The sequence below is a fragment of the Tamandua tetradactyla genome, chromosome 4, assembly GCF_023851605.1.
Source record: "Tamandua tetradactyla isolate mTamTet1 chromosome 4, mTamTet1.pri, whole genome shotgun sequence".
NCBI classification, from domain to species: domain Eukaryota; kingdom Metazoa; phylum Chordata; class Mammalia; order Pilosa; family Myrmecophagidae; genus Tamandua; species Tamandua tetradactyla.
Window position 1 is genome coordinate 169119573 of NC_135330.1, and position 27695 is coordinate 169147267.

At 37.4% G+C, this 27695-nt stretch overlaps 3 pseudogenes; 1 reads left to right on the forward strand and 2 right to left on the reverse strand.

The window, feature by feature from the left end:
- The first annotated feature begins 3186 nt into the window (after window positions 1–3186).
- On the forward strand, window positions 3187–4040 carry LOC143680569 (dnaJ homolog subfamily B member 6 pseudogene; annotated as a pseudogene).
- Window positions 4041–4534: 494 nt separating this feature from the next.
- On the reverse strand, window positions 4535–5075 carry LOC143680570 (ataxin-3 pseudogene; annotated as a pseudogene).
- Window positions 5076–21148: 16073 nt separating this feature from the next.
- LOC143679514 (arginine--tRNA ligase, cytoplasmic pseudogene) lies at window positions 21149–23226 on the reverse strand (annotated as a pseudogene).
- Window positions 23227–27695: the final 4469 nt, after the last annotated feature.

Below are 27695 nucleotides of genomic sequence, written 5' to 3' on the forward strand. Positions count from 1 at the left end.
CTTATATTTTACATTTAAATTGGACCTTCTGCTGGAGGTCCCTACATTTGAATCCTACATTTCACTTTGGATCTTTACCTTTATGTCTCGGGGGCACAGTTTTGTTCCCTCCCTTTTCCTCATTTTTTTTTCGTGGGCAGGTACTGGGAATCGAACCTGGATCTCTGACATGGCAGGTGAGAACTCTGTCTGCTGAACCATTATGGCCTGCCCCCTTTTCCTCATTTTGTTCTTTCTTCTTTTTCTCCTGTTTTCTTAGAACAATATTTTTAGATTCACTGCCCTCAAAAACAAACAAACAAAAAAACCCCACAACTCTTAGTCTAGCAGTAGAGAACATACATCCACAAATATATTAAATGCTGTAACATAATAAATGCCACAGGAAAATTATAAACAAATATCTTTCAGAATGAAAAGAAAGGGATAATTAATTCTAATGTAAGAAATCTAGGAAGGCTTCTCAGAGGCAGTTATATCCGTGCTTGGTTTTTCAGGAATGGACAATTTAGTAGATGGATGTTCTAGTTTGTAGCTGCTGGAATACAGAATACCAGAAACAGAATGGCTTTTAAAAAGGCAAACTTATTAAGTGGCAAGTTTACAGTTCTAAGGCCATGAAAATGTCCACATTAAGGCAAGACTATGAAAATGTCCAAATTAAGGCACCAACAAGAGGTTGTCTTCAGTAAAAAAAAAAAAAAAAAAAAAGATTATGAAGTTTAGGGTTTCTCTCTCAGCTGGAAGGGCCCATGGTGAAGACTGCTAGCTTTTTCTCCTGGCTTCTTGTTTCATGAAACTCTCCTGGGGGTGTTTTCCTTCTTCATCTCCAAAAGTCTTTGGCTGCTTGGACTTTGAAGCTTTTTCCAAAATGATTCCCTCTTAAAGGACGCCAGTAAGCAACCCCAACTTGAATGGCTGGGGATGCAGCTCCAAAAATTACCACCTACAATAGCATAGGTCACAACTCCATGGACACAATCAAAAAGCTCCCACCCAGCAATATTGAATGAGGATTAAAGAACTTGGCTTTTCTGGGGTGCACAATGATTCAAACTAGCACAATGGGTAAAACAACTTACTGTAGTTATTTACTTATGTAAACTGTTGTAGATCAATTCCCTTGAAATTAGACCAGTTTTCCTCTCCTGTGTCAGGATTTTACTCCAGTAGATAAATTCATAGGGACTTTAAGCTCATTTTCTCATAATCACACCTTTGATGCAAAAATGTATAGGTGCTAATGAAAGTCAGGGAATATATGGTTGGGGTGGGCCATAAATTAAAAAGATTAAATTAAGGACAGGAATTACTTATATTAAATGTATAGGTACACTTAGGGAGACCAGTGAAGAATATGTTACGTGAAATCAGAGACTTATAAGATAAACAGTAGAGAGTAGTCTCAGAAAAGCCAAGGAGGAAGAGAATTTCAATTTTGAGGCAATGGTCAACAATGTCAGATTATACCAAAAAGCTAAATTGAATATACCATGAAGCATAGTCATTGGATTTAGTAGTCTGGAGTTCACTAATGACCTTTATGAGAATTCTGTCAGTGCTATGGACAGAGGCCAGATTGTAGTGGATTGTGAAGTTTCTCCCCATCAGGATAGAAGGCTGTCTTAAGATGCATTAACAATTCCCAAGTCTCAGGGGCTTAAAAAAGGAAAGATTTTTTTGTCTATCATACAACATATGCACTGTTGGTCTGTTGGGAATTCTCCTCCACATTATCATTATCATCACAGGGTCCAGGTCAACGAAATAGCCAATATCTGCAACATTCCTGATCACTGTGTGTTTTAGTTTGTAAGTTGCTGGAATGCAATCTACCAGAAACGGAATGACTTATGAAAAGGGAATTTATTAAGTTGCATATTTACAATTCTAAGGCCATGGAAATATCCAAATTAAGGCAAGGCTATAAAAATACCCAAACTAGGGCTTCCAGGGAAAGATACCTTGGCACAAGACCAGTGCATTCTGGATATCTCTCTCAGCTGGGAAAGCAAATGGTGACATCTGCTTACTTTCTCTCAGACTTCTTCAACGGCTTCCCAGGGGCTTTTCTTTATGCATCTCCAAAGATCTCTGGCTGTGTGGGCTATGTTCCCACTTTCCAAAATGGTTCCCTCTTGAAGGGCTCCAGTATGCAACCCCACTTTGAATGGGTGGAGACACATCTCCACGGAAACCATTTAATCAAAAGTTACCACCCACAATTGGGTGGGTCACATCTTCATGGAAATAAAAAAGATCTCACCCAACAATATTGAATGAAGATTGAAGAAGTTGGCTTTTCTGGGGTACAGAACAGTTTCAAACTGGCACACTGTGGAAGAAGGAAACGATCACTCTGCAGAGTTCTTGTGTTGGCAATTAAAGGTCCATCCAGGAAATGATACATGTCACTTACATTTGCAAAATTCTGAGAGTCACATGACTCCCTGATAACCTCAAGGAACCTAGGAGGTGCACTCATATCATGGACCTGAAAGGGATGATGGATTCACATTATTTGACAAACAATACTAATGACTACTACAAAGTTCTTGGAAGTTGAGGAAGTCCAACTAGGGACTGTAGCCCACTTGTCCAATAAATTGGAAAAAAGAGAAACAACTGGTAATCTGAGAAAAAGCCAAGATAGAAAATCTTTTGAGAGATGGAGAATATAGAATCCAATGTTGAAAGGAACACTTTCTTCCCAAATTGCCTGAATTGGGAATCTATTTTTAACCAAAAATTCTTTTATGTGACAGGATTGGGAAATTCTGGTATAGAAAAAGGGAGGTCAGTGGTAAACGAAGGACCCAGAATATATGGGAAGGAATGGGGTTAAGAGCATACAAATTATTGATGTAATTCCTTACTCAGGATCATCTCATTATGAATCATTTGATTGCACCCTTACTAGCATTTTGTTGTTGTTGTTCTTGATATTTATTAAGAATTAGAATTATATTTGAATCTCTTGAAAAAATTGGTGACTGAACCTCACTGCTGGAGCTTCTGATTTAGTAGGATTAGGATGGAACATGCACACCTTCCCTGAGCCTGAGAGACACAAACCAATTCTACCACAGTAGGATTAAAATAACCCTCTGCTAATAAACCTTGACTACAAGTTAGGGGCAAGAGAAGCAGATTTAGATATGTATCCAATTCCCTCTCTCCCAGGAAATGCCAAGGGCAGAGGAAGGCTTGCTCCGTCCTCCAGGTGAGATTTTAGAGAAAAATGCTATGCAGGTTAGCTCTGAAACAACCTTGCCAATTTACTATAACTAAGTGGTTGGAAAACATGGATAGAAAGAGTCCCTTTGTATTCCTGAGCCTTCCTTGATTCCCTTTTAGTGAGACCGTTGAATGGAAAATGTTTGGTGATCAGAGGTGGGCTGGATCAGCCAGATAGAAGATCCTGAAAACAAAGAAGAAGCAGAGAGAAAATTCAAACAAGGAGCTGAGGCATATGAGGTGTTATCAGATGCTAAAAAATGGGACATCTATGATAAATATGGCAAAGAAGGATTAAATGGTGGCAGTGGAGGTGGAAGTAATTTTGACAGTCCATTTGAGTTTGGCTTTACATTCTGTAATCCAGATGATGTCTTCAGGGAATTTTTTGGTGGACAGGACCCATTTTCATTTGAGTTCTTTGAAGACCTGTTTGAGGAGTTTTTTGGAAATTGAAGAGGCCTCTGTGGAACCAGAAATAGGGGCACAGGATCTTTTTTCTCTTCCTTTAGTGGGTTTCCATCTTTTGAAGGTGGATTTTCTTCTTTTGATACAGGATTTACTTCATTTGGTTCACTGGAGCAAGGGGCTCTTACTTCATTTTCTTCAACATCCTTTGGTGGTAGTAGGATGGGCAACTTCAAATCTATATCAACTTCTACTAAAATAGTTCATGGCAGAAAAATCACTACAAAGAGGATTACGAGAATGGTCAAGAAAGAGTAGAAGTTGAAGAAGATAGCCAGTTAAAATCCTTAACAATAAATGGTAAGGAGCAGCTGCTAAGCTTGGATAACAAGTAATTCAAAGCACACATTTAACAGAAATGTTAAACTATAACAAGCACCATTTGAGGATTAACGGGAACATGTTTTTTGAAGATTTTAAATGAACTCTACTTTCAGTATAACTGTACCTAATCTAAAGTATGTATAAACAGCTCATCGAAGCACCTATTTGTCATAGACTTTTGAGTTTATTGTTGGGACACTTTAATAGGATCATTTTTTTCATTTTCGACTTTAAAAGTTGTAAATTTCTATATCACTTTTCTTTTTCTTTTTTTCTATTTTAAATTTCTTTAATTGCTGAATGCCTCTTTGGCTTGTATCTGAAGGATCATTATTTAGTCCTACAATTGACACATTTTCACCATTTTGCTTGCAAACCACACTAAAAGTCTCATTTCCTCTGTGGAACATTGTTTTCTTTGACACATTACTAAAATGTTCCCTATGCTGCAACCACCAAGTATAATGTTGGAAAGTATGAATATTTAAATAATTTTTTAAAGTTATTAATTTCCTTCTGTTTTCATATTATTTTGAACAATTTCTAAAGACATGGTCATGGCCACCTGAAGCATGTCTTCTTCACTCATGGCATCACCTGCTAGATCATTCCCAAGTATTCCTGAACTTGTGGTCAGTCTTTCACATAGATGTGAAACCTGTCCTGGCAGATTCACCTGCTACTGTTGCTGCTGCTGGTGCTTCTGCAGCTTTTCAAAGTAGGCCTCTCTTCTCTTCCGTGTAGCTCTTCTGAAGTAAGGTTTGTACTGACGTTTGTGGAGTATCTTGAGACATATTTCTGGAACTACCTTGCATACTGAGCTGAATAGCCCTGTGGATATCTGCTTCTTCGTCTTCCAAGACAATTTCTTGGCAACTTAGTGCCAGAGCCCTCTGCAAATCCTCCTCATTTTCATCTAACATTGCTGATCCATCATTTGCTTCTGAGGCTTGTTCCAGGTCTGTTTTCTAGACTCTCTGATCTTTTAGTTGAGCTAATTCTTCTCCAATAAGTTTTGGTCAATGTGTCTGTTGGACCCTGATCATCTGCAGGAGTTGGTCAGCTTCACAATCTGGTAGCTCACCCTCAACAACAAATATAGAATAACCTTCCTGTTGTAATTGAGCCAAGAAAAGTGCAAGGTAGTATCTGATATTAACTCTGGACCCGTCAGTAGAGAATTCAAGTTAAACCACTGTTTTCCTAATTTTCTAACTGTAAACCAGTGTTCTTTATAATTGCATATGAGTGATCTTTCATTTATAGGATCAATCCTGAGCCTCTGATATTCTGGGCTGTTGAACAGGATTAGCTATAAACCCCAAACTTTCAAGGCATTGCTTATAACCTAATAGAGTAAAAACCACAGTTTTAAGAAAACACTTAATCCAAGGTAAACCGTGATTCTTTAGTAGTACTAGGACAAAATGTACACTAATACCAGCATGGATCTTGCTCTTTTTATTTTGTTTGAAATATGAGTCAAGTAGTTTGTCTGCTGTGAAGTTAACATTGCCAGGATGAATCTTCTACAAAAATAATTTCATTTGTTTTTTAGTATTTAGTAGTGAAAGATATTAATACATTAATGTTGATACATTTCTGGTTTAATATAAATTAAGGATGTTTTCTAGTCATGCATGAATGCTGGCAACTTAAAAGGTTTTGAGAATTGTTTAAATAAGTAATGTTAAGCTTAGGTTTATAAAAAGTAAAGCTGGTAAACTGGGTCTTTGTCATTTGCTTAAAAAAAAAAGAAAAGAAATGCCAATGTGTTTGGTGCAAAAAAATAAAAAATAAAAATAAAAATAAAAAAACCTAGGAGAGTGATTCCAGGGTGTAAGTGACCTGGGAGGATATTCTACATCACATGGGGGGGTCCTGCTTGAAAAGCAGAAGAATTGAGATGCAGAGAACTTGAGTTCTCCGCCAGCTAGTGCAAACTTGAGACCCGCCAGCTAGTGCAAACAGCCTAGTGCATCTATTTCCAGGTGGAGGCCCAGAATCATCATGAGTTCACTGACAGGGAGATGGGGACTAGGAAGTAAGCCAAGCTGGGTTCCTTGAATGTACTACCCTGACACTTGCCACCCCCACCTCATGACCTGTGACTCCCCCCATACCCCAGTCACCTGAACCTCGTCACTCACACCACCACCGTGCTCCAATCACCTCTGCCCTGACCCCCACCCCATGCATCCCTGCCCCACACTCCTGCCCAACCATGTACACAAGTCTACTCCAGCCTGATTCTCCTGCACAAGCACAGTGTCGCTCTGCTCCTCCCTAGACCTGCATAACTGTGGCCAGGCCCTTGAGCCCCACCTTCCTCTCCCTACCCATTGCAGATGCTCACCTTCAGATGCAGGCCATACCTGCTTCCAGCCAATAGAGTCACGAATCTCCACATGGCCCCACTGAACTTGGTACACGTGCATATCATCATCTGGTCCCCCCAGGCCACGCCCCCTGAGCTCTGGGCAAGCAGATTTGTGCATCCAGGCCACATCCACCCTCAGTCCATATAGGCACCATCCTACCCCAATGCCCTGAGCTCTGCACATGTGCACACCAGGGCCCTGCCCCCCAGATCCACAAACTGACACAGCCACTTCCTCCTTGCTGGACACCCGCATATCCATGCATGGAACTCCTGACCCCTGAATCCACCCTAACCCCTGCACATGCACAACCTTGCCCCACCCCATGGCACAAGAACCTTTCTCCCACACATGGCAGGTGCTCTCTGGCATATCCGTACTACATAGCCTCTGCCCTGCATTAGCGGGTACCTCTACCCTACTCCACCTCTGTATCTGCAGACCTTTGCCAGGGCCTCACCCACAAAAAATCATTACCCAACCCACACACTTCCTGCAACCTCCATGACCCATGCCCTGCCCCAGGACACTTGCACATCCACAACCCCGCTCCCCTGGATCCCTCCCCCCGCACAAAGACATACCCTCTCCCCAACCCCACTGTGGCCCAAGTTGTGTTCTCTGTATGCCATACCCTGACACCCATGACTCACACGCTTCACATTCCCACCCACATCCTGCCCACAAACCAGTCCCGTGCATCCGCTCAGCACCCCCATCTGCCTTCTGCCACACCATATCTCTGTGTCCCTCACACCGCAAATTGCTCCTGCACTCCAAGGCCTGCCTGAGCTGCACCTTGCCCCCACAGCCCTCGCAACACACAACCACAACACTATGATCTGCCCCCCACGCTAACAGGTACTAGTGTAGAGTCCCAGACCTGTGCTGTATCTGAAATGCAACCTGTCACTGCACTGTTGTGCCCCTCCCTATGCCCTCCATCCTGCTGCCCATCCACCCCACAAATACAAAGCTTAAGCTACTGAAGGAAATCAACTTCCAAAGTAACACTATCAAGATATTTACATGTCATGAAGACAACAGATCATTTATCATATGAAGATGCAGACAGACAGCCCAGTCTAATGACCAAATTAAAACACCAAAGGAGGAGACACAGACTTTGGAACAACTAATCAAAAATGTTCATATAACTGCTAAATAAAATCAGTGAGATGGCTAATGATGTAAAAGAGATCAAGAAGACACTAGAAGAGCATAAAGAGGAATCTGAAAGAATGAATAGAAAAACAGATATCACAGAGATAAAAGATGCTGGACTTAATAAAAAATATACTGGAGACACACAACAGCAGATTTGAAGAGGCAGAAGAAAAAATAAGCAAACTAGAGGACAGGACATCTGATTTTGAACACACAAAAGAATAAACGATGAAAAAGATGGGAAAATTTGAATTGGATTTCAGGAAAATGATGGACAAAACAAAGAGCACAAATATAAAAATCATCAGTGTCCCAGGAAGAGAGGAGAGGAGTAAAGGGTTAGGAAGCTTTCTGAAGAATATAATGGGGAAAAACTTCCCAATTTTTATAAAAGATATAACTATGCAAATCAAAGAAGCCCAATGAACTCAAAATAGGATGAATCCAGTAGACTTACCAAAAGACACACACTAATCAGTCTGTCAAATGTTGAAGAGAAACAGAAAATCCTGAAAATGGCAAGAGAAAAACAATCTACTGCCTACAAGGGAAACCACAGAAGACTGAGTTCGAACTACTCAGTTGGCACTATGGAGGCAAGAAGACAGTGGTATGATATATTTAAGATCCTGAAAGAGAAGGACTTCCAGCCAAGAATCCTGTACCCAGCCAAACTGTCTTTCAAAACTGAAAGATTAAAATTTTCACAGACAAAGAAAGGCTGAAAGAATATGTCAACAAGAGACTAGTTCTACAAGAAATACTAAAGGGAATTCTGCTAGCTGAAAAAAAAAAGGGAGAGGGAGGTTTGGAGGAGGGCACAGAATTGAAGAGTACCAATAAGGGTAACTTAAAGGATAAAAAGAGAAAGAAGGAAAAGAACATATAGCTCTGACAAATAAAATCTAAAGGATAAGATGGTGGCTTCAAGAAATGCCTTTACAGTAATAACTTTGAATGTTAACAGACCAATCTTACTAATTAAAAGATACAGATTGGCAGAATGGATTGAGAAATATAATCCAGCTATATGCTGCTTAGAAGAGACTCATTTTAGGCAGAAGGGTGCAAATAAGGTTGAAAGTGAAATGATGGAAAAAGATGTTCCATGGGCAAGTCATAAGCAAAAGAAAGCAGGAGTAACTATACTAATATTAGGCAAAATAGACTTTAAATATAAAAACATCATAAGACACAAAGAAGAACACTATATATTAGTAAAATGGACAATTAACCAAGAAGAAATAATAATCATAAATGTCTATGCTACCAATCAAGGCACTTCAAAGTACATGAGAGAGACATTGGCAAAATTTAAGAGAGCAATAGACGTTTCAACAATAACAATAGGAGACTTCAATACACCACTCTTCTCTACTGACAGAACAACCAGACAAAGGATCAACAAGGAATTAGAGAACTTAAACAATTTGATAAATGAATTAGACCTAACAGTCATATATAGGTCATTACACACCAAAACACTAGGAAATACATTCTTCTCTAGTGCTCACGGAACATTCTCCAGGATGGGTCATATGCTGGGGCACAAAGCAGGTCTTTATAAATTTAAAAATATTGAAATTATTCAAAGCACTTTCTCTGATCACAGTGAAATGAAGCTGGAAATCAATAACCACCAAAGAAGGAGAACTTTCACAAATATATGGAGATTAAATAACACACTCTTAAACAATGAATGAGTCAAAGAAGAAATTGCTAGAGAAATCAGTAGCTATCAAGAAACAAATGAAAATGAGAATACAACATATCAGAACTTATGGGATGTGACAACGGCTGTGCTGAGAGAGAAATTTATTGCCCTAAATGCCTATATTAAAAAAGAAAAAAGAGCACAAATTGAGGGCTTAACTGCTTACCTGGAAGAACTTGAGAAAAAACAGCAAACTGACTCCAAAGCAAATAGAAGAAGAGAAATAACAAAAATTAAAGAAGAGTTAAATGAATGAGAAAACAAAAGAACATTAGAAAGAATCAATAAAACCAAAAGTTGGTTCTTTGAGAAAATCAATAATATTGATGGACCACTAGCAAGGCTGACAAAGAATAAAAGCGAGAGGATACAAATAAACAAAATCTGAAATGAGGGGGGGGGTCATTACCAAAGGCCCTGAAAAAATAAGAAAATTCTTAAGAGGATACTATGAACAACTATAGGCCAACAAACTAAACAACTTAGATGAAATGGATAAATTCCTGGAATCTCATAAACAAGCTACACTGACTCAAGTAGACATAGAAGACCTCAATAAACAAATCACAAATAAAGAGATTCAAAGAGTCATCCAAAATCTTCCTACAAAGAAAAGCCCAGGTCATATGGCTTCACAAGGAAATTTTATCAAACATTTCAAAAAGAACTAACATCAATCGTGCTCAAACTTTTCAAAAAAATCGAGGAAAGAGGAACAGTACCTAACTCATTTTATGAAGGTAACATCACTTTAATACCCAAACCTGATAATGATGCTCCAAGAAAGAAAAACTATAGGCCAATCTCTCTAATGAACATAGATGCAAAAATTTTCAACAAAATATTAGCAAATAGAATCCAACAGCACATTAAAAAAATTATACACCATGACCAAATGGGATTTATGCCAGGAATGCAAGGATGGTTAAACACAAGAAAATCAGTTAATGTAATACAGCACATTAAGAAATCGAAAGGGAAAAATCTTGATCATCTTGATTGATGCTAAAAAACACTAGACAAAATTCAACATCCTTTTCTGATAAAAACACTTCAAAAAGTAAGAATCATAGGTAACTTCCTCAACATGATAAAAGCATATATGAAAAATGCATAGCCAGCGTCATACTCAATGGTGAGAGGCTCAAAGCTTTCCCCCTAATATTGGGGATGAGATAAGGATGCCCTCTGTCACGATTATTATTCTACCTTGACTAGGACTTCTAGTGAGAGCAATCAGGCAGGAAAATGAAATAAAAGCATCCGAATTAGAAAGGAAGTAGTAAAACGTTCATTTTATTATTTGCAGATGACATGATACTAAATTTGGAAAATTCTGACAAATCTACAACAAGCTTACATGAGATAATAAACAAATTCAGCAAGGCAAATGTCCAAAAATCAGTAATGTTTCTGTACACAAGTGTTAACCTAACCAAGGAGTCAATTAAGGAAAAAAATTTCATTCAAAATAGCAACTAAAAGGATCAAGTCTAGGAAAGAACTTATCTAGGGATGTAAAGGACTTGTACACAGAGAACTACATAATATTGTTAAAAGAAATCAAAGAAGATCTAAATAGCTGGAAACACATTCTCTGCTCATGGATAGGAAAGTTAAATGTAGTTATGATGTCAATTCTATCCAAATTGATCTACAGCTTCAGCACAGTACCAATCAGAATCCCATCAACCTACTTTGAAGACTTAGAAAAGCTGGTTGCCAAGTTTGTCTGGATGGGTAGGAGACTGCAAATAGCTAAAAGCCATCCTAAAAAGAAGAATGAAACAGGAGTATTAATACTCCCTTATTTAAAAACTTACTGTAAAGCCACAGCGGTCAAAACAGTATGGTACTGGCACAAAGACAGTATTGAGCAATGGAATTGAATGAAGAGCACAAAAATAGACCACCAAATCTACGGTAAACTGATCTTTGACAAGGCCCCCAAATCCACTGAACTGGGACAAAATGGTCTTTTCAATAAATGGGCACAGGGGCACTGTATATCAATAGTCAAAAAATGAAAGAGCACCCTTACCTTACACCCTATACAAAAGTCAACTCAAATTGAATCAAACACCTAAACATAGGAACTAGTACCATAAATCTCCTAGAAGAGAATGCAGGGAAACATCTCCAAGACCTAGTAATAGGAGGTAGCTTCCTAAACTTTACTACCAAAGCACAAGTAACAAAGAAAAAAATAGATACATGGGAATTCCTCAAAATCAAATGCTTTTGTGCCTCAAAAGACTTTGTCAAAAAAGTGAAGAGGCAGAGTGCAGGGGCACCTTATGGGAGGGGTAGGTACAGGCAGCACGGACCTGGAGGCCTTCCACAGCAGCTCCTGGGACGGCAGTGGTACAGGAGTCTGGGTGGGATGGGCACAGACTGCAAGGTGGATTGGGTGCCTGAGCCCTCTGCTTGTGGCTGAGTGGAGACCTGGTGAGGTATGGTAGTGCAGAACCTGTGGTACCCAGTACTGGTGGCTTCCATGTCCTGTCCTTGACTACTGAGGGTTTGGGGACTCAATGGCTAAGCCTACAGAGCCTACTCGTTGGGAACAGGAGTTGCAACAAATACTGCAAAATTACTAAAAGAGAAAGGATGCCCAGTTGATGCTATTATCCTGAAAGCTCTATTTACCAACATAAAGGAAGCAAGTATCCAAGTAACTTCTTGTTAAAGAGGACCTGAATTGACACAATAATGAAATGATACCTCAGTTTACTAGAATACTGGGAGCTGTCTGCTGCATGCAGAGAGCATGACTGACTTTATGCTTGTTGATCTCACTAGCTACAAATCTGGGAATGATTCAGGGGATGTCTTCAGCCCATGAAATCTGGCACAGTTTGGGTCAGCTCACCTCATATTATCTCTGCCCCATAACCCTGCTTTGGTGGGCAGACAAAAAATTCTCTAATTGAATTTTTGGGTGCATTATTAAAATATCTAGAGATGCTTTGTAAATCAAACTTTTAAACAGATCAGAAGCCACTGAAGAAATTTCAGGCACTAAAATCTGTACCAAATACTTGCTAATTTACCATCAAAAACATGTATGAATTCTTTGGGTGTCTGAGTGATTGATTTGTTTGCAGTACTCCTGATGATTTTGTAACCATGTACAATATAAATTGAGACTTAACTGTTTAACCAAAATTAAAACAAAGACATTTATACTGAAATCAAAGTATTAGTTTACTTTTTATAATGTTATGTTTTTTTTTTTTACTTTTAAAAATTGTATAATTTAACATATATACAAAGCAAATAAAGAAAATAGCATTAGTTTTCAAAGTACTCTTCACCAAGTAGTTTAGGACAGATCCCAGAGTTTGTCATGGGTGACCATACCATCATCTCAGATTTTTCTTTCTAGCTGCTTCAGAATATAGGAGTCTAGAAGGAATATCTATACATTTTTTATCATCACTTTTTTTGTGTGAAAAATAACATATATACAAAAGAGCAATAAATTTCAAAGCCCAGCAGAACAATTAGTTGTAGAATAGATTCCAGAGTTTGGTATGATTTACGATTCCACAGTTTTAGGTTTTTACTCTAGTCGCTCTAAGATACAGGAGAGTAAAAGATATACCAATTTAATGATTCAGCAATCATATTCGTTTGTTAAACCCTACCTTCTCGGTATAACTCCACCATCATCTTTGATCTTTCTATCCCATTCTTTAGGGGTATTTGGGCTATGGCCATTCTAACTTTTTAATGTTGAAAGGGGCTGTCAATAACATGGGGTAGGGAGATGCAACTAGCTGATGTTCTGAAAGTCTGGGCCCTCTGTATTTCAAGACTTATCTGGTTCAGGGACCCACCTGGAGATTGTAGGTTTCTGGAAAGTTACCCTAGTGCATGGAACCTTTCTATATATAAAATCATGTATTACCCTAGGTGTTCTGTTCTTTAGGATTGGCTGGAATGGTTTTGGTTGGGGTTTGGCAGGTTATGATAGTAGCAATGTCTAACTGAAGCTTGCGTAAGAGTGATCTCCAGAGTAGTCTCTCAACTCTATTTGAACTCTCTCATCCACTGATACTTTATTAATTACACTTCTTTTCCCCCTTTTGGTTAGCATGGAATTGTGATCCCATGGAAGACCCCCCCCCCCACACACACACTTTTGAAGATTCACTAGCAGGACTCACAGGACTTAGTTGTTCTCATGGCTAAGATTTGTTACATTGACACGGTAAGGATACATATTCAGATCATAAGGGGAAAAAGACGCAGAAGACAGGGTCTGAAAGAATCCACGTGCAGATTTCCTTATTACGCTCTCTCCCTCCTATGAAGGACAACACATAGAACACTTTCCCCCAGCAACAAAAATACATGTGTGATGTTTCTGCCTAGCGAAGGCCATTAGAGACTCAGTGCCCAAAGTTTATATTGGGTGCTGGTCACATTTGCACCCTCTACCTAGAACATACCAAAATTATGGAGTCCCAGAAAGAACGCAGGTATTTAGCATAAACCACATTGTTTGGATAGCCTAAGCACAATGAGCTCCACTTATCAGTTAGGGCACTATGGTAATTCAACACCAACCAAGTATCAACCTGGTCACCAATTTCCTGTAAAGATAGCCATGCTGGACCTGCTATGTTAACTCTTTTCTACACACTTGACTTCCCAAGCTCCATTTCAGTGTTCTCATCCCCAAATAAAGATTACTCAGATACTCCCTTGTTAAAGTGCTAACACTGGAACAATAATTGTTTAGAAATTACTTTGTTTCCAGGTTTCAATATTCTTGTCAATCATGGACAATTGGAGTATACTTTCTGATTTCAATCAAAAGGCCTCTGAGCTTAGTCAATATCCTTACTGTTTGTAACATATTGTCTCCAGGTTAATCATTGATTATATCTCTTTAAATTAATTGTTATTCTTCAAGAGAGGATACCACATTCTTCTATTCTGATAGTGCTGATTAATATAACATGTATTAGGCAATCTCTTCAATCACTGCCATAGCAGAGATAACTTCACTGCCCATATCACCTTCAGGCCTTAATTTAGATAGGAAGGACAAATGGAATTCTGAACTATAGTTAACTAAATTAACTCTTGCCTTTTGTCTTAATAACAAAAGAATCCATGAATTGCCTATGGACTCTCAACCTATTAACTGTTAATTAGGCATCTTATCTGTCTAGGAAATGATGTCCCTAACTATAGAAGATATCATCCTTATTATAGGTAAATATAGCCAAATACTGTAAAACACTCAATTAATATATCAGATTTGTTAACAAATGTAAGTAGTTTTTCTGCAATTACTACTAGCACAGCAGTAAAACTCTTGAGTGTTGATCCTTGAATCTTTGTTTTGTAATTAAGGAGAAATAAGCCACTTTTAAATTGGGAAAACTGTTCCTGCTCAAGACCTCAAACTGACGATTTTTAGGAATCCTCCAGAAGCAGAAAACTGCAGGAGACAACATTCTTTCAAGACCATAAGAATAAACTAATGGCTCCATGAAGAGCTCCAGCCCAAGACCCATGGAACAAGTTAAGGAGTTATACATTGTCATATATCAATCTGCATTGCATTTTTTCCCTTAATTTTCCTAGATGTTGTCTTTCGATTTTTTTAGTTAAAGGTTCTGGATTATTGACAGACACTTGTTACTCCTTTACCATGCTACTCATAAGCAGTGGTTTACTCGGTAGTACCAACTCAGGAGAATCGGTTGTTAAACTGTCAGCAATCTTGCCAGTCAGTTGTCAAACCATTGGTAGGTTGAAAATAGTCTGTGGGAATATTTACACAATGAAAATCAGAAAATGCTACAAATCAGGGCATTCCCCACAAATCCCTACACCAGCCCCCACCCCTTGCCTCCTCACTCACCAGGGGAGTCTGTTACTAAACATTTACCAGCACACCACTGTCTATAAGGTGCCTACCTATCCTTAATACTGCTCTTTGCATCCTTGGTCACTCCCAGGCATATGTCTAATACTGACTACAATTTGCTTATGATGTAACTAAAATATACAATTAAATCATTGTTGGGTTGTATTCACTTTCCTTTGGAGGCCATCCGACTTTATTGAATACCAGTTCCTAGGTATCAGTTGATTTCCTAGGAAATTGGAGTCAATCCCTAGAGACTTTTAGATGGCAAACACCTCAATAGGCCAGACAATAGGAATCTACAAACTCTTATCACAGTGAACTAGAAAGGGAGATATTTCTCTCCACTGAAACAACATTTATGACCCTTTCATAGGTGCTTACATTTGTAAATAAATTTTCATAGAACTAGAGTTTTAAAATAAACTAAAAAACAATATAAATTCAGAGGTTGTCTCACTTTTACACACCTTATAAGACTGGCATAGTACTTAGGCTCAATCTAGAGTTTATTTGCTTTAGATCTAGCTTATAATTTTTCTACTGTTGATTTTGGGCCAATTTTTAAAAAAATTAAACTTTCCATTTTGAAGTAATTTCATACTTAACAGGACAGTTGCCAAAAAATATAATAAAAAACATCCAGAGAACTCCAACATACCCCTACCCATTTACCCAAATCGACCAACTTTTAACATTTTGCCACATTTGCCATGTCTATCCATATCATATAATGTCATATACCATATGATATATCCCATATACATATATCATATAATATCTTTCTACCTACTTATCCAACTATTTATTTTCTCAATATTTGAGAGCAAATTGTATACATCATACTCCTCAAACATTTAATAAGTCCATGTACTTTACCTAAGAAAGGATATTCATTTATTTAACCACCTTAAGTGAAGTTAATGAAGTTAACGAACACAGTAAATATTTGTTAAGTTAAAAAAATTTATCTTGACCATTTTATGACCATGGTAAAGGTAAAATTAGAAGCTTATAATACAGAATATAGGGGACCTATAGATACACAAAAGCTTGAAATGAGTGAACAGTTAGCTAGTGAGGTTGAACTTAATTATAAGCCTATAGAAAGAAGTGAAGGGGGTTCACTAGTGGGTCTATAAGTAATATTACTATCTTGAAGGTGAACATGATTGAAAGGGGTTGTACAGACTCATGTGTCCCACTGATTAGCACTACAAATATAAATTAGTTCTTGCATGAACTACTGCAAAGGTATGAATCTTGTACAAAGATTGTATACTTTAGAGATATAGAGGGGGAAATGCCATTGCATACATGTTTATTAGGAAAACATCAACAGTACCACAGCAATACCAGGGGTGCATAATGGGGGAGGGACAAGAGTTAGGGGGAGGTTTGGATTTTCTATTTTGTGAAGGTATGTTTATTCACTATCTTTTTCTTGGGAACAACGACATTATCTAAAACTGAAGGACTGTTGACTTTGAACATTATACATGAGGCCCAGCAGATGGAGGTGGCTGAAAGACACACTGAAAAGTAATTTGGTGAATGATGGTGTATACATATGATTAAACTACAGATATGTATACATATACATATGATGCTGCTACAAAAGGGAATGAAGTTGTGAGGCATGCAACAATGTGAATGAACCTGTGGAACACTTGGTAAGACAAAACAAGCCAGAAACAAAAGAACAATTATTGTATAATCTCATTTAGAAGATAGTTATATGAAAATGGGGGCCTAGACTGTAAGCTGTTATAGCAGTCACATTTAGTTGCAAGTGGTAATTGTTATTTCTGGATTTTGAGAGGCTGTTTTATAAATGTGTAACCTACTATTTAGAGATAAGAACAAAACTGATCAGGTCAGGATTAAGGTAATTCAGAATACAAGGATAAGGAAGACATTGCTTGTATTTTAGAACTTTACCTACTTTTTTGACAAAAGGAAGAAAGGTTTATTTTGTTCAGAACCTAAATCAGTAGCACATAATCTACCTCAACCGTCTGGACAGATCATTTAAACAATCCAAACACAGGCAGCCCAGAATAAGAATGAGAGCCTTTAATCCTATATAGTTTAATGTAATGCTTGGATGCATCCTAGACTATATTAAGCAGATAATCAAAAAGTATTGGCAAAGTCCCTTGAGGGATGGGAGAAACAATATGGAACTATTAAACTTTACCACTGGGGAAACCCCTGATACTGTGGCAAACATTAGGAACACCCAAATCAGTAGGCTAAGCCCTTGATCTTGAGGTTTGCTTTTGTGGAGCTTATGTATGTACTGGAGAAATTTAGCTTACCTATAGGTATGCCTAAGAGTCAACTTCGGAGGATCTCTTTGTTGCTCAGATCTGGCCTCTGTCTAAACCCAACTCAGCAAGTGAAACCATTGCCCTCCCCACTACGTGGGTCATGGTATCCAGGGTTGAAAGTCTTCCTGGTGGCGTGGAAGATGACCCCCAGGGATGAGTATGGCCCTGACACCATGGGATCAACAATGCCATCCCGACTAAAAAGGGGAAAAGAAGTGTAACAAATAAGGTATCAGTGGCTGAGCGAGTTCAAATAGAGTCAAGATTCTATGCTGCAGGTCACTCTTACACAAGCTTCAGTTAGATATTGCTACTATCATAACTTGCCAAACCCCAATCAAAACTATTCCTGCCAATCCTAAAGAACACCTAGGGCATTATATAAGATTCTAGAAAGGTTCCATGCACTAGGGTAACTTTCCAGAAAACTACAACCTCCAGATGGGTTCTTGAACCAGATAACTCCTGAAATACAGAGGACCCAGCCTTTCCAGAATATCAACTAGTTCCATCCCCCTATCCCATAATATCTACAGCCTTTCCAACATTAAAAAGTTAGAATGGCCACAGCATAAATACTCCTACAGAGTGAGAGAAAGATCAAAGGTGATGGTGGAGTTATACAGAGACAAATGAGTATGAGTGCTGAATCAGTATACTGATATTTCTTTTAGTCTCCAGTACCTTAGAGCAGTTAGAAATAAAACCTAAATTGTGGAATTGTAACCCATACCAAACTCTGAAATCTGTTTTACAACTGATTGTTGCAATATACTTCGAAATTCATTTTTTTTGTATATATGTTATTTTTCACACACAAAAAAAGAGAAGGAAGAGTATAATAGAGAAGATGGAATTTAACAAATGAATACGACTGTTAAATCAATATATTGATATTTCTTTTGGTCTCCAGTGTCTTGGAATAGCTAAAAGAAAAAATGAAAAATTGTGGAACCATAGCCCATCCAAGGCTTTAAAATCTGTTGCGTAACTGCTTATTAAAATGTACTTGGAAATTTATTGTTTTTTTATATATATGTTATGTTTCACAATAAAAAAAGTTAAAAAAAAATATATATCTTGAGCACTGATCATTGGAATTCAAAATTAACATTATGGGGCCTTTACTCTTATCTTCTCAACTTGGAAATCTTGGTTCCTAATAATATTAATATTTATTTATTTTATTTTACAATATACATAAAATATTTTCAAAAGTACAAGCCTACAGTGCTATTAACAATAAACTTATTGAATGCAGTTCAAAATATCTTTGCAGTTTTATTTGTTCCTATGAATATATGCTATGGAAAAATGTTACAATCAGGATTCTATGCCCCAAAGTAACTTTAAATAATTGTTTTCTCTGTATGACTAGTAATACAGAGACCCAGGTCAGTTCAGTTCAGTTCTTTCTTTTTATGTTCAATTTGGGGGTTTGAATTTTCGTATTTGACTTAATTTTACTTATTTTTAAAAAACATTTTAATTGTGAAATATATATACAAAACAAAGGAAGAAAAAAGCAATAATTTTCAAAGCACACTTCAACAAGTAGTTGTAGAACAGATCCCAGCGTTTGTAATGGACTAACATTCCACTATCTCACATTTCTCCTTCTATTGCTCCAAAACATTGGAGGATAGAAGAGTTAGTAATATAGTGATACAGCAGTCATATGCATTTGTTAAATCCTTTTTGATCATTCTGCTAATCTATAGGGATCTTTGTGCAATGTCCCTTCTGACTTTTTCATGTTAAGAAGGGGTATTGACACTAAAGGATAGGAGGATGTAATTAATTGATAATCTTGGAGAGGCTGATACCTCTAAGTTTCAGCATTTATATGAACTAGGAACCCTCTAGGAATTATAGGTTCCAGGAGAGCAAATTTAATGTATGAATCCTTTATAGAGTCAGCTTGAACCCTAGGTATTCTTAAGAATCAACAGGAGTGACATTGGTTGGGGTTTAACAGACTATGGCAATTAGCACTATCTAACTGAAGCTTGCATAAAAGTAGCTTCCAGAATACCTCTTGACTCCATTTGATCTCTCTTGGCCACTCACTTAATTTTATTTTTTGAATATGTTAATAATTTACTGATTCAAAAGTCAAAACTATATAAAACCAGATACTCAGAGAATTATTGCTCCCAGGCCTACTCTCTATACCCATTCCACCCATCTGCTGCTATAAGTAATCATTGTCTACGTTTAACAGTTTCTTATTTATTCTTCTTAAATTTTCAAAAAACAGCAGTATACATGTATATGTATAGAGGCACATAAGTGTGGTTTCAGTAGAGACATGATCATCCATCTCTAATACAATGCATATGTGTGTGTGTGACTGTACCCTAGTTCACATCCACTATTCCCCTACTAATGGATGCTTGGAATTTATTCAAGCTTTTCCTATTACAAATAATTTCTCTATGCATGGTATTCTGCATATCATTACTTGCATTTGTGGTAATGTATTAATCTTTCTAAAAGGATTACTGAGTCAAAGGGTAAATTCACATATCATTTTGTTAAATATTGCCAAATTTCCCTCCATTTAGCCATATTGCAATTCTACCAGCAATGTATAAGGATGCCTGTTTCTCCCCAGGGTTACCAACAAAATGTGTTGTTAAGCTTTTAGATTTCTGCCTGTCAAGAATCACAAAGGAGTCTCAGATTTTTCACCTTCCTTGCAAGCTTACAAATTAACCTGCTGTAGTTTCATGAGTTCTAGCAGAAGACAATAGACTCTTGGTTCAGAGACAAAAGACTATCATTTATGGCACAGGAGGCAGCATGAGCTTCATGTTCTCATCAGTTCCCCTTGAAACTCAAGTGCCACCAGAGCAAAACCAGTAGCCCAGCTAGATGTAGTACCTAGGTGGGTTTGTGTCACAGCTGAGGACTACCAAGTTAAGGAAACCAGAATCTTACAAGGGGCTGCTAGCAAACCTGCCCAACCTTTGTCCAGAGGAAAATACTCTATTATCTTGGTCAGGAAACAAACTAGCCCTCTATCACAAAGGGAGGTACTATCTTTGTCTTCCCAGACTGTTTGCTGCACAAACATCTGTGAAAAGATAGTTAAGAGCAAAAGCTTTCACAAGATGCATAGAAATGCCAGGCAGAATTGTCTCCCAACACTGCCAATCTGATAAGTGAAAAACAGGATTTTAGCATATTTTAATTTGCCTGTTTTTTAAGAGTGACACTGAGTATTTTTCCAAATGTTTCAAAGGCAACTGTCTTTCATTTTCTGTCTCAACACTTTTGCCCATTTTCTTCTTTATTTTTTTAAACAGCTTTATTGAAATATAATTTATATACCCTAAGATTTACCTATTTAAAGTATACAATCCAATGGTTTTTATTATATTTACAGAAGTGCACAACCATCATCATAAAATAAATTTGGAACATTTTCATCACTGCAAAAAAGAATCCCTATACTCATTAATAGCCACACCCCATTCCCATCTCTAGGCTCCACCCAGCCCAAGCTAAGACAACCACTGATATACTCTCGACAATATATATTTGCTTTTTTTGGAAATAAAATTTAAGTGGTATCACATAATATTTATCTTTTTTTTTTTTTTGTCTTGACAAACTTTCTTTACTTGTTTTTGTTGTATCCATATGATTGTAAAAAAGCAAACAGTGCTATGGCCACTTTGGTAAAAACACAGTTGTTCAAACCTAAGAAGGATTACATCCTTTGGACGGGTTTTATTCCCAGGATATCGAACCCCTTGGCCATGACAGCAGCTACTGCTTCACACAGCAGCATACGCCACATGTTCACTTTTAACACTTTTCCAGTTTGACGATCTTTCTCCACACAGTAGCAGCTATCATAGAACTCTGTGAAGGTAGTTGCCAGCTCATAAATATAATCATAGAGATTATGAAGAAATAAGTCATCTAAAATCTTTTGTAGAATCTCAGGGAACCGTAAAATGCATCAGCCTAGTTTCCATTCTTTCTCATGGTCCAAAATGATCTTAATCTCTCTAGCAGCTTTCTGGAGCATCTCTTCATCAATATTGGCCAATCGTGCAATAGATCTGATTCTAGTAAAAGCATACAACAAGTAAGCAGCTGTGTTTCCTCTGTCATCTAGCATTTTGTCAAAGGAAAAGATGTAGTCATTCAATCGGTTATGGGAAAGATCAGCATATCTGATACAGCCATAAGCAACAGATGTCTGAGCAGCTTTCAGTTCTTCTGGGGTTAAGACCTTGTCTCTTTCTTTTTCCTTCAATTTGTCGATGGATCTTTTTAGTCCTTCTTCCAAAAGGTCTATGAGGCGCACTGTCTCACCTGAACGTGTCTTAAACTTTTTCCTGTCCTCCCCCAGCACAACACCAAATCCAGCATGTGACACTCAAGTTACTTTAGGGTCATACCAACCAATCATTTGAGCAGCGGCAAATACTGTCTGGAAATGCAAAGATTGTCCACTGTCCACTACATAGATAACCATGTTTGCTTTTTCCTCAAATAGTCTTTGTTTAAGAGCAGCCAGGTCAGATGTATCATAGGTAAAACCTCCATCTGATTTTACTATGGTTAATGGTACAGAATACCCTGGTACAAACACAATTTTTCTGCCATCATCGACTTGCACAAAACCTTGAGCTTCAAATTCCTTCACAACGTCATTCATCCTATCTTGATAGAAGGACTCTCCCCTTTCTATTAAGGAGATATCCAATGCATCGTAGATTTTATTGAACTCTTGGCGGGAGACATCACAGATGAGGTTCCAGGCTTTTATGATGTCTGGATTTTTGCTCTGGAGCAGAACTACACACTGATATGCTCGCCTCTTAAAATCCTCCTCGGTATCAAATCTCTTCTTGGATTCCTTATAAAAGGCCTGAAGATCCCCAATAGGAGGTGAAACAGTTAGATAATCTGGAAATTTATCTTGCAAATGAGCAATGAGCATACCAAATTGAGTCCCCCAATCTCCTACGTGATTTAACCTTAGCACATCATACCCTGCAAATTCAAAGAGGCGGCACATGCTCTCTCCTATGATGGTTGACCTAAGGTGTCCTACATGCATCTCTTTAGCTATATTGGGAGAGGAAAAGTCAACTGCAACCTTTTTATTCTCTCCAAGAGCAGGTAGTTGAACTCCATTGACCAGGAGATTGGTCAGTTGTCCTGATACAAAATCCTTTCTTAAGTGGACATTAATAAAACCAGGACCAGCAATTTCAACTTTTTCAATACATTCATTGTCTGGAAGGTGTTTGGTAATGTTTTCGGCAATTTCTCTTGGATTAACTTTCTGTTCCTTGGTTTTGAGCATCTGAGAAATACCCATGGCACTGTTACACTGATAGTCTCCGAACTTGGGCTGTTGACTTGGTGTGACTATCAGAGGAGGATTTTCCAAATCTGGATATGCAGTCTTAATGGCACAACCAAAGACCTCCTGTAGGCGGCTATTGATGTTAATCATATTTTTGGTTGGTTTATTCCTTTCTGCTTGAAGACTCCTTCGAAGAATATTCAATCGATACTTTAATTTTAAATTCTCTTCTCGCAATTGCTCCAAATTTGGAGAAGCTTCTAAACAGCCAGTTTTTCAACTGATCGATCTCAGCAGTCAGAAACTTAATCTCTTTTTCCCGCTGCAGCAGCCGCGGGGAGCACTCAAACACCAGGCCGTCCATCCTCCCGTCAGCACTTCCCACACCAAGTGGACGGAAGCGGAAATAATATTTATCTTTTGTGGCTGGCTTCCTTGACTTAGTAGAATGTTTTTGAGTTCATTCATGTTATAGCTTCCATCAGTACATAGTACTTAACTTGTTAAGTTATTTAATTATGATGGTATTAGCTGTTTTATGTCCTTTGAGTTACAAATGTTTTCTCCCAGTTTTTCATTTAGCTTTTTACTTTGCTTATGATTGTTTTACCAAGCAAAAATTTATATATATGCATATATATATTTACAAATATAGTTGTAAATATACATTTCTATTTCAGTTTATCAATCTTTCTCTTATGGCATCTATAATTTGAGTTATATTTAGAAAGGCTTTCCTCATGCCCAGGCTATAAAGGAATACACTTATATTTTCTTCTTGAACTTGTTATTTTTTCATTTTTTTATAGTGAAGTAACTGAGTACATTCTAATATACACTGAGGCCTATAAATCCAAATATATAGTATTCAAACGACTTTCAATTGTCTTAACACAATTATTTAAAAGTTTATCTAGTCTTCAATGAGTTCAGATGCTTTTGTCATATGTTTAATTTGCAGATGCACTTGAAACTATTTCTGTTGGCTTGTCTGTCTTTCCATGAACCCATACTACACTATTTCAATTATAGGCTAATTGTAGTAATTCATATTATCTAGTAAGGTCAATTCCCTCTTATTGCTCTTCCTTTTAAGAAAGCTCATTGGTATTATTGGTTATTCTTTTTTCCATGTGGAGTTTAGAATCCAGCTCTAAGAAAATTTTGCTAGCATTTTTATTGGGATTATGTCAAATTTATGTATTAACCTGAGGAAAATTAACATATTAGTGATGTTTATTGTCCTATCCAAAACAAGGATGGTGTTTCTATTTCTATAATTCTATTTTTATGATTTCTCAGGACTGTTTCAAATCTTCCTCATGTAGGTTTTGTGCATTATCTTTTTTATAATTTTAACCATTTTTCAGTGTCCAATTCGAAGGCATTGATTACAATGTTCTTCAACCATCAATACCTTCCCCTGCTAAAATATTTCACCACCCCCAACAGAAACTCTACCAATTAAGTATTAACTCCCCATTTCCCACCCCACCCCTACCTTGATAACCTGTATTCTAATGTCTGGCACTATGAATTCGCCTATTCTAATTATTTAATATAAGTGAGATCAATATTTGTCCTTTGTATCTGGCTTACTTCACTCAACATGATGTCTTTAAGCTTCATCCATATTGTCACATGGCTCAGAACATCATTTCTTTTTATGGCTGAATAACATTCCATTGTATGTATATACCACATTTAGTTTGTTCATTCATCCACTGATTGACAATTTGAGTTGCTTTCACCTTTTGGCTATTGTGAATAAAGCTTTTATGAACATCAGTATACAAGTATCTGTTTGAGTCTTTGCTTTCACTTCTTTGGGATACATACATAGAAGTGGAATTGCTATCCCCTGTGGTAATTCTACCTTTAACTATCTGAGGAAATGGTATATAAAATATACCATTTTATATTGCCACCAGGAATGCATGAGTGTGGCATTATCTTCACATCCTCACCAACACTTGCTATGTTCCATTTTTTAATAATAACTAAAGTAGTGAGTGTGAAGTCGTATCTTACTGTGGTTTTGATTTGTATCTCCCTAATGGCTAATGATGATGTGCATCTATTCATGCGCTTACTGGCCATTTGTATATCCTCTTTGGAGAAATGTCTATTCAAGTCCTTTGCCGGTTTTTAATCAGGTTGTTTGTCTTGTTCTTGAGTTCTAGGAGTTCTTCATATATTTTGTATATTAAACTCTTATTGCATACATGGCTTCCAGATATTTTCTCCCACTCTATAGATTATCTTTTCACTTTCTTCATGATGTCCTTGGATGCACAAGAGTTTTTAATGTCCATGAAATCAGATTTGTCTATCTCTTCTTTTGTTGCTCATGCTTTGGTATCATCTCTAAGAAACCACGGCTTAATACAACCCTAATGATATTCCCTTGGTTTTCTTCTAAGAGTTTTATGGTTTTAGCTTATTCCTTTCCACCAATTTTTCCTTGATTTTTATTTTTTCTGTTATTCCATAGGTTTGAAGCCTACATACTCTAATACTTTCATTGTTTGATAGTTTGATATTTAGACCATTGATCCCATTTGAGTTGTTTTTTGTATATGGTGTAAGATAGGGCTCGACTTTCATTCTTTTGCATATAGCTATCCACTTATCCCAGCACCTTTTTTTGTAGATTTTATTGAGATATATTAAATTATCATATATTCCATCCAAATTATACAATCAGAATTTCACAGTTTCAACTCTTAATTGTGCAACCATAATCACACTCATTTTAAAAACATTTTCATTGCTCCAAAAAGAAAATTATCATTTAAAATCAGAGAAGGACACTGGTGCAATTGAGAGGCATAAGAAAAAAGTATAAACACTAGCAAATGTTTTTCTAATAGATTACTGATACTTGAGTGCAATGAAGTTAGTACACATTGAGGTTGTGGTGAAAGAGCTGACTCAAAAGACTGGGAATGGTCATAATTATGGAGGGTGGTTTCTTATTTCTTCTAAAAAACAAAGAAAAAAAGGAAAATTATCAGATGGATACACACAAAAAGGAGACCCTAAACACCCCCATAACCCTTATATCCTCCTATTATTGACCTCTAGTATTGGTATGTGTGCCAGTCGAAAGAATTATATACTCCAGAAAACCCATGTTTTAATCCTGATTCAATCTTGTGGGGGAAGCTGTTTCTTTGAATCCTGATTCAATATTGTAGGGAGGAAACTTTTTACTAGATTATCTCCACGGAGATGTGACGCAACAATTGTGGATGTGACATTTTAATTAGATGAGATGTGACTCCACCCATTAAGGTGGGTTTTTTCCATTGGTTTACTGGATTCTTCAAAAGAGGAAACATTTTGGAGAACGTTCAGAGCAGACATTGATGTAGACACTTGGAGAACAGTTGCGTCAGTGTGGGCAGAGACAGGCAGAGCCCAAAGAAGTCACCATGTGCCTTCCCATGAGATGTTAAGCAAGCCAGAACACAGAGTTTTGTTCTAGAAGAGCTAAGTGAATGCCTAGATGCTTAGAGAGGAAAGCAGTGACATCAGAAGCTGGAAGCAACAGAACCAGGAACTGGGACCAGCAGACAGCAGCCACATGACTTCCTAGCTGACAGAGATGTTCCAAATAGCATCATCCTTTCTTGAGTGAAGGGAACCTCTTGTTGGCGCCTTAATTTGGCCTTAGAACTGTAAACTTGTTACTTACTAAATTCCCTTTTTAAAAGAGATTCCATTTGTGGTAATCTGTATTCCAGGAGCTTAGCAAATTAATACAGTGTGACATACCAGTTACTGTTGACAAAACAATTTTAAGGTATTTCTGTTAACAGTAGTCCATGGCTTGCAACAAGTATTTTCACCCACCTATCACTCTATAATTAACTTTTTGTACCAGTGTTGTACATCTGTACAAATAAGTTCATGTAAGAACTTATTAAAATTTGTAGTTTTAATTGGTGACATACATGACTCTAAACAACCTCTTTCAACATAATTCACCTATGATACAGCACTATTCCTTATATACTGCTACCCTCACCTATATCTATTTCCAAACATTTTAAATTCAACCGGTTATATAGTCTGAGCATATTATTTCTTGAACTTCAGTTTCTAGGTATGATATATTATACATTTTAAGACTCTGAGTTTACATATCCTAGTTAGTTCATATTAGTGAAATTGTATATCTATTCTTTTGTGTCATCTGTCCTGTCTTGTAGATGAGGATGTCATTTTGTCTTACTGCTGCATAATATTCCATCATATGTATATAACACATTTTGTTAATCCACTCATCTGTTGATGGGCAATTGGATTGTTTCCATCTTTTAGCAATTGTAAATAGTGCTGCTATCAACATCAATGTGCAAATCTCTGTTTGTGTCACTGCTTTCAGCTCTTCTGGTCATATACCAAATAGTGGTATTGCCAGGTCATAGGGCAACTTCATATTTAGTTTTCTGAGGAAATGCCAGACTCTCTTCCATAGTGGCTGTACCATTATACGTTCCCATCAGCAGTACATAAGTGTCCCAATTTTGCCACATCCTCCCCAACATTTGTAATTTCCTGTTTATTTAATAGCAGCAATTCTTATAGGGTGAGGTGGTATCTCATTGTACTCTTTTTTTTTTTTTTTAAAGGAAAGACAGAGAGAAGGAAGGAAGGAAGGAAGAAAGGGAAACATTTTTAAACATTTTCTTGTTTTATTGTATTCTGTTTCTCCGTTTTTGTTACATGGGCTGGGGCCGGGAATCGAACCGAGGTCCTCCGGCATAGCAGGCAAGCACTTTGCCCGCTGAGCCACCGCGGCCCGCCCTCATTGTACTCTTGATCTGCATTTCCCTTA